This window comes from Carassius gibelio, chromosome B19 (assembly GCF_023724105.1).
Source record: "Carassius gibelio isolate Cgi1373 ecotype wild population from Czech Republic chromosome B19, carGib1.2-hapl.c, whole genome shotgun sequence".
Lineage (NCBI taxonomy): Eukaryota > Metazoa > Chordata > Actinopteri > Cypriniformes > Cyprinidae > Carassius > Carassius gibelio.
Genome location: NC_068414.1, coordinates 8567099 through 8575349, shown reverse-complemented (window position 1 = coordinate 8575349; position 8251 = coordinate 8567099).

The following is an 8251-nucleotide window of genomic DNA, read 5'->3' as shown; positions in this document are numbered from 1 at the left end:
TACAAATGAGTTGTAGACAGTTCTATATGGAAAAATGCTTAACGCGAAACTTTGTGCGTTGCGTTTATTCACCACCACAGTTTCTTGTCTCCATTGGCAACAAGCTCGATTTGTGTCTATTGCAAGTGTCGCAGGTAGCGGAGAGTGCAAGTAGCAATTGCAAGTGACATTGTAATTTAGTTTATTTTTTCTCGTCTTTGCCACCTGGCTACTGTTATAAAATGTTGGGAAATTTAAACAAAAAGTAAAATAAAAAAAAATTCTAAAAAATTAAAAATAAAGACTGCACGTGATGTCACTGCAGTTTATACACTGACTATCCATCATGTATTGATGCAACTTTTCTGGCAACTGTTTTATTCTCAGATACCTTTCAGCTGCACCCAACACTAACCTAATGACATCTGTCCGATTAGCTGCTTTCTTAGTTCCTACCAACACATCAGAAACAAAAGACAAAAATGACTCCTTACTAAAAATTAACTTGTCAGATGAAGATACAGATGGTAGATTTAACATAGGAACCTGGCTTCATAGCACCTCTCTTTCACCAGGACTTTCATTTCCACTTTCTCTAGCCACTTTGAAACGCCTCTGCATACGTTACCTTGTTCTGATCCCTCACAACCTGCACCCGCCTAGCTTGAACAAAGTGCACACAACCGTGAAACCCTGCTGCATGAACCCAATCACAGTTAGGGCACTTATTTTTATTTATTTTTTTATTTATTTTTCCTTTATTTTACCAGGTGATGAGACAGTGAGACAAATCTCTTTTACAAGGGAGCCCTGGAGCAACAGTACACAAGTTACACAGAATCACAAAAACAGACACAGCAATCAAAACTGATTTACAGTACATGTAAAAAAATTAAAATAACATAAAAGGCTTATTGAAAGCATGTGCATTGTTCAAATTTCTATTTTCTAAAGTAATTGTTTAAAATGTTTAAGTGGGATAAGAACAGAAAGCTTCAAAACTTTTTGGAGTAAATTCCAACTCCAAGGAGCAGCATAACTAAAAGCAGTCTTGCCAAATTCTGTGTCATGATTCTGCCTTCATGTCCTGACTTTCCTCTAGTCTTGAGGCAGGATCATGACAGACCCGTGTTTTGTGTATAAGCACATGGCCTTGTCTTGGGCCATGTGCTTGTGTTGTCTCGTTCCCTTGCACCGCCCCCCTTGTTATCCTAGTTGTCGTGATTGCCTTATCTGTGCCACCTGTTGTGTCTCGATTAGTTTTCCTATTTATATCCTCTATTGTGCTCTGTCTTTTGTCGGTTCGTTTCTATATGCTTCTACATGGCTCCTGTGATTGTTTCGACACGTTAGCTTGTGAGACATTGTATCATTGTTACCCCTAGAAGAAGTCGTTGTGTTACCCGTGAGTGTTTTGTTTGTTAGTGTTTAGAGTTTGTTTATCGTGTCAACCCAGTCCTGTTAAGTTATTTAGTCTCTGCCCTATTCGTTGTTTTCCCCCTCGTGGGTTTTGTTTTCCCCTTTTTGTCTTGAATAAACCGTTGTGTTGTACTTCCTGTCTGCGTATGAGTTCCTCCCTTACCCTCCACATAAAATTCTGTTGTTACACGTGGGATATTTAGAGCCAGAATATTAGCGGAGCGAAGATTATAAAGCTGATGATTCCTGGTCAACAAACTAGTAAGATAGCTGGGTAAATTACCATTTATTGCTTTAAAAATAAAAATGTGCCAGTGGAACCATCTACGCAGACCTAAAGAGCTAAAACCAGTTTCCTCATAAAGACAACAGTGATGAGTACGTGACTTGGCATTAGTAATGAAACGTAATGCACCATGGTAGACAGAGTCAAGTGTGTGCAGCGTGGTAGAGGCAGCATGCATATAAATAACATCCCCATAGCCCAAGACTGGTAGGAAAGTGGCACTTATCAATTTCTTCCTAGCTTGGATAGTAAAACAGGATTTATTCCTAAAGTAAAAACCGAGCTTCACTCTCGGTTTTCTCAATTTTTCAATATGAACCTTGAAGGTTAGCTTTTCATCAATCCACAGACCAAGATATTTATAAGATGAAACATTTTCCACGCACTTCCCATCTAGTGTGGAAATGGCTAGAGCTGTTGATGCGGGTACAGTGCGAGACGAATTAGAAGACTGTTGTAGTGATTGATAAGCTTGAGCTAAAGTGGGGGCAGAACAATATAGTACTGTATCGTCTGCATAGAGATGTATTTTGCATTTATCTTCTACAGAGGCAATGTAAATGGTGAATAAGAGCGGACCCAGGATAGACCCTTGAGGGACACCTCGACAGACCCCCAGTGGGGCAGAACTATGCCCATCGACAACTACAGTCTGTGTTCTGTTCTCAAGATAGTTTCTGAACCAGTCAACTGCCTTAGTGCCCAAGCCAATGCCCCGGAGCCTCTTAAAGAGGATACAATGATCTACTGTGTCAAAGGCCTTTGACAAATCAATAAACAGCACAGCACAGCTCATCCTATGGTCAAGGTCACAGATGATGTCATTAAGCACCTTGGTAGCTGCAGTAATGGTGCTATGCTTGGCCCTAAAGCCTGACTGTTCCGGGCAGAGTATGTGAGGATTTTGCAGGAAGCCCTTAAGTTGGGTATTTACTAAAGACTCTAGGACCTTTGCAAGCACAGACAATTTAGATATTGGGCGGAACTTAAAAAAGTTCACCTCAGTCCTAGGATCCTTTCTGAATTCTACCGCTGTACCATTGAGAGCATACTCACAAACTGCATCTCAGTGTGGTACAGCAATTGCTCCGCATCTGACCACAAAGCACTCCAGCGGGTGGTGAAAACTGCTCAACGGATCACCGGCACCCAGTTAACATCCATCGAGAACATTTACCAGAAGCGCTGTCTGGGCAGGGCAAGAAACATCATCAAGGATGTCTCTCACCCAAACCATGGACTTTTCACCCTCCTTCCATCCGGCAGGCGTTACAGAAGCCTACGCTCTCGAACAAGTAGGCTCAGGAAGAGCTTCTTTCCTGAGGCTGTGACACTCCTGAACGCCACACCACCAATCTAACCTGCACCTGCTCTTTTACTGCACTGGTCACAGTACGTTACATACATGTATTGCACTACTCATATTTTGCACAGACTGCACATGGTTAAATCCATTACACTATAAACTGTCTAAAGCTGTTACTGTACAAGCACAGTAAACTATTCTACAAAAAATATAATTGCACTACTGTTATTTTGCATATAATTGTTAAACAATACTTTTGCACACTCATTCAACTGTATTTATTATTACTGTTCTCAAGTTCCTGCTATTCATAATGTATATATAATCATTCTTTGCTCTGTTCATAATGTACATACAATCCCTACATTACATTAATATTTATATTCTGTATATACTCTGATCAATATTGTATATAGCAACTCCACTGTACATTCTGTATATCATAAGCTTTACTTACTCTGCACTTTTATGTATATATATATAACACTATATTCTTGCACTTCTGGTTAGATGCTAACTGCATTTCATTAGCTCTGTACTTGTACTCTGCATAATGACAATAAAGTTGAATCTAATCTAATCTAATCTAATCTAATTATTGAGAATGGAGGGGTCCCCCCCTTTCAGCAGGGGCAGCACATGGGCAGATTTCCAAACATCTGGTAAGTTATTTGAAGACAAAGACAGGTTAAAAATGTATGTAATAGGTTCCACTATGATATGTGCTGATAATTTCAGTAAACCAGGATCTAGGCCATCAGTACCAGCTGATTTCCTATTATCAATTTCCTTAAGAGCCTTAAGCACTGCAGATGAGGGAATGAATTCAAAATCAAATCCCTCACTGACCAGAGAAGCAGGAGAATTGTGTTGGAGGGGTGAGGACACATGGCTATGTGAAACCTCTTTTGGGTATGTTTCTTTAAAAATGTCACCTGCCTTGATGAAATGGTCATTGAAAGCATTAACAATATCATTCTTGTTTGAGATCTGTTCAATGTCTTTAACTATATACTTGGGGAGAGCAGAGTAACTGGGAGGTAGTTTCAGAGATGTTATTGTCTTCCAAAATTTAGATGGATTATTTAGGTTTGAGGACATTGGTTTGAGGTAATAGTCAGATTTGCACTTTCTTACAAAGTAATTGCACTTGTTCCTAAGATACCTAAAATTAGTCCAGTCAGTTTGGAGGTTTGTGTTCTTTGCTAAAGCCCAGGCTGCATTTCTCTCATGGATCAGAGAAGACAGTTCATTGGAGAACCAGGGGTTATCACGGCCTTTAATTCTATAGCATGTTAGAGGGGCATGTTTATCAGTAATCGAGAGAAAAAGTGAGTGAAAGTAGTTCCATGCCACATTAATATCCGGTATAAGGCTGATTCTAGAAAAATCGCAGCTGTTTAATTCATATAAAAAGGCTTGTTCTACAAATCTTTTAAAATTTATTTTAATGAGGATGTGGGGCTTACATTTAGGGAGCTTGGTGTCCCTAACACATGCTATAGTGCAATGGTCACTAATGTCGTTAGACAATACCCCTATCTCTTTATATTTTTGTGGAGTATTGGTGAGTATTAGATCTATTAGGGTTAACTTATCTGGAAATTTTATATTAGGACGGGTAGGGAAGCTGAGTAAGATTTAGCTCATTACAAATATTTTTCAGGCAGTCAGAATTAGTAGAGAGCCAGTCGAAATTCAGATCTGCCATAAGCACAATTTCCCGATCCTGTAATTCGACTAATACATCAGCTAAAGAATTTAAGGCCTCCTTAGCAGCAGAAGGAGACAAAAACTGAAATATTTTAGGACGGGAGATACATTTACTTACTCTGCAATTAAACTTGTTTTTAATGTAAATGGCAACACCACCGCCCTTACTTTGTCGATCACTGCGAAACAAATCATAACCAGTAATATGAATAGAGGAATCAGAAACCGATTTCTTCAGCCAAGTCTCAGATAAAACCATAACATCGGGGTCTGAGGTAGACACCCAGACCCTGACAAGGTCCAGACTTCTAACATTCATATGGAGGAAGCCAAGACCATTTCGTACTTTAAAATCAGATGGGGTAGGTAAATTAATACATGGGGGTGTAGGCCCAGGATTTGGCTTAATGTTACCTGACATTAAAAGATGATATTTTAATCTAACAGCCTTGGAACTGTGAAAATCATGATTATGCGATTGGCCAGTTAATATTAAAACATCAAATATGTCAATGACAGTTTTACTAGGAACACATAATGATAAGTTAAAAGGAAATAAAATGACTGGCTGGTAGAATGCAGTGCACGAAAAATCATAAGTGCAATATAGGAGAGTTCAGAATAAAAGCCATTTATGTTGTCAGGGACTTGGTCAAATGGAACAATATATGTGGTAATATTAAAAGTCATTAATAGGAGAACAATGCGAAGCAGGAGGTACATGCCATGCATTGTTGGTCTTTAGCGATGTGCCCAAAGTAATCCAAGGAAACAGGAAACAGCTGATTGAGTTTGCACTTTTCAAGCAGGTTTGGGTGCGAAGTTAAACCACCCCGGGCAGATGAGCAGTCCAAACTTAGCATTGAGTGCGAGGTGGAAAATGCTCACGTGTCAGCTAAGCTGAATACAGGAGAGAAAGCTGTATCAGCGACTGACACCATTTCCCATTCGTTTTCACGTCAAAAATGGTTAAAAAACATAACTTTCCTTAATAAGAAGAGTTTGGGTGCGTTGATACTGGGTGGCGAGGCGCGTGCATGCCCAGACGGGGGTCTGTGAACGGGATGGGACAGACCTCACCGAAGGAGAGCATCTCTCAGAAGACTCCTTCGTGAGAGCTTTCCAATATGCGCACCACTGAATGACGTCTGTACTTCCCGGTCAGAGAGCACCTGTCCATCAAACGCTCAGTATCCAATCAGAGTAAATCAATGCAGGACCTGCAGGAAGTCAATCAAGATCTCCACTATGAGAACTTCCATTCAGAGAGACTAAAGCGAATGTAACCGGTGGCTCACGACACCAGTTTTAAAATCACTTTTCTCTGCGTTGTGAAAGCAGACACGGGACAACAGGCGGCGGTTTCGCTGGGTTTTACTCTGAGATCTGATGTAAAACAAAATAAAAACAGCCTCTGAGTACAATCACCCTTATCTTGCTCTCTTCCATGCAATTACAATGCCAAGAGGAAAGAGAATACAGAGAAAACATACCTGATGTAAAACAAAATAAAAACAGCCTCTGAGTACAATCACCCTTATCTTGCTCTATAAAACAAATGTGACGTAGATTTAATTACCATGTGCTTTTCATCTCCACATTAGGCCAAAGACACAAATATAACTTAAATTGGGCAAAATGACAAAAATAACCACACAGGTAAGTAAAATAACATAATACACATAATTTGCAATGAAGATATAGAAATAAAAGCAACAATTAAAATAAAGATTAATAAGGATTAGCAGGAGCCAAAAATAACCCACCTCTTCCATGCAATTACAATGCCAAGAGGAAGAGGAGGGGACATAACAGGAAATTATGTAGGCTCATGATGACATCACCACAATAAAGGGGAAGCATACTCAACACACCTAGGCAATCATATCAGGTTCATGTGTAAAACAATTTTGTGAGAATTATAACGATCAATACATATGTTTTAACAAAACACTTTCTGTACCGGTTACACTCACCCCCCAGAATTCACACAAAATTCTTAAGAGTATAACAAATAAAACACTGGTCACTTGAATTACATGGTCTACACTTTAAAGACAGTGAAGACTCCACCTAGAAAGTTACCCAAACAAGGGATACAAATATGGAGAAAGTTGGCCAAACTTCTACACATTTTGCAGGCACACACAAAGTGCCCATTACACTTTGATAAACTCATACCAAGTACATAAACAGGATTAATATACACAAAATAGAGAAGATTACACTTTGGTTGAGATGTATTACCAGAGATTGTGTAATACTATACACAACCCTATGCATGAATAACAGGAGACACAGACTCCACACCAAGTAAGGTTTCGAGTTGAATCATTGACTCAATCAGCCTACGAACAGGTCTAAGTACTCTACCAAACCTGGTAGTATAACGATCGTCAGAGTCATGGTCAACCAAAGGATCACATGAACTGTCAGGAACAGGAACAGTAGAAAAGGCACCAGATACAGTGTCAAGGTCAACAGAAAACTCATTCTGTGCTTCAGAGACAGTTTGAGAAGAATGGGATGAGACCAAGAAGCAGTACGATCAGGGTCACAAACAGCAATGTGAGAAATGACAGACATGGACTCAGCATGTGACAAATCATCAGTGACAGGTAAGGTAGACTCAACCACATCACATACAGATTGAGAAGGTGTGGAACAAGGACCACCACTAGCACTTTCACAAACAGAAACCTCAGTTGAAGGCAAAGGAAGAAAGTTAACTGGCAACAATAGATTCCGATGTACCACTTTCTCATGACCAGATTTGTCACGGATCTTGTAAATGTGCAGTGAAGGTTTGGAGTCAACAACGGAATACATGGTGGGCTCCCATTTGTCGGCAAGCTTCCGTTTACCTCTACAACCTCTGTTGGCAATGAGAACATGATCACCAACTGACAGAGGCAATCCTTTGACTCTCTTATTGTACTGATCAGACTGATGTTTTTGTTCAGCAGTAGAGTTCTTTTGAGCCAGCGCCATAGCAGACTGTAGATCACTGACAAGAGATTGAACATAGTCATTGTAATCACAGATCAACTCATCACGAAGCACGCTTTGAAACATAAGGTCAACAGGCAATCTCGGCACCCTCCCGAACATCAGGTAAAAAGGGGCAAACCCAGTTGTTTCATGGGCAGTGCAGTTATACATGAATGTCATCGTTTGTACCAACTGTGGCCACTTTTGCTTGGATCTGGGTGGAAGCGATCTCAGCATGTTCCCCAATGTTCTGTTGAACCTTTCAGTCCCACCATTCCCCATTGGGTGGTACGGTGAAGTCCGTGACTTGTCAACGCCAGCAATATCAAGAAGCTCTGCTATCAGCTCACTTCCAAAATTTGCTCCCTGGTCCGAATGGATACGCTGGGGAAATCCATAGATACAAAAGAAGCCATCCCAGAGTTTCTTAGCAACACTTTTAGCACATTGGTTTTGGCAAGGAAAAGCATGAGCTAACTTGGTGAAATGATCTGTAATTACCAAGACATCCACAGATTTATTATGCCTATCTTCAGCAGACCAGAAATCAATACAGA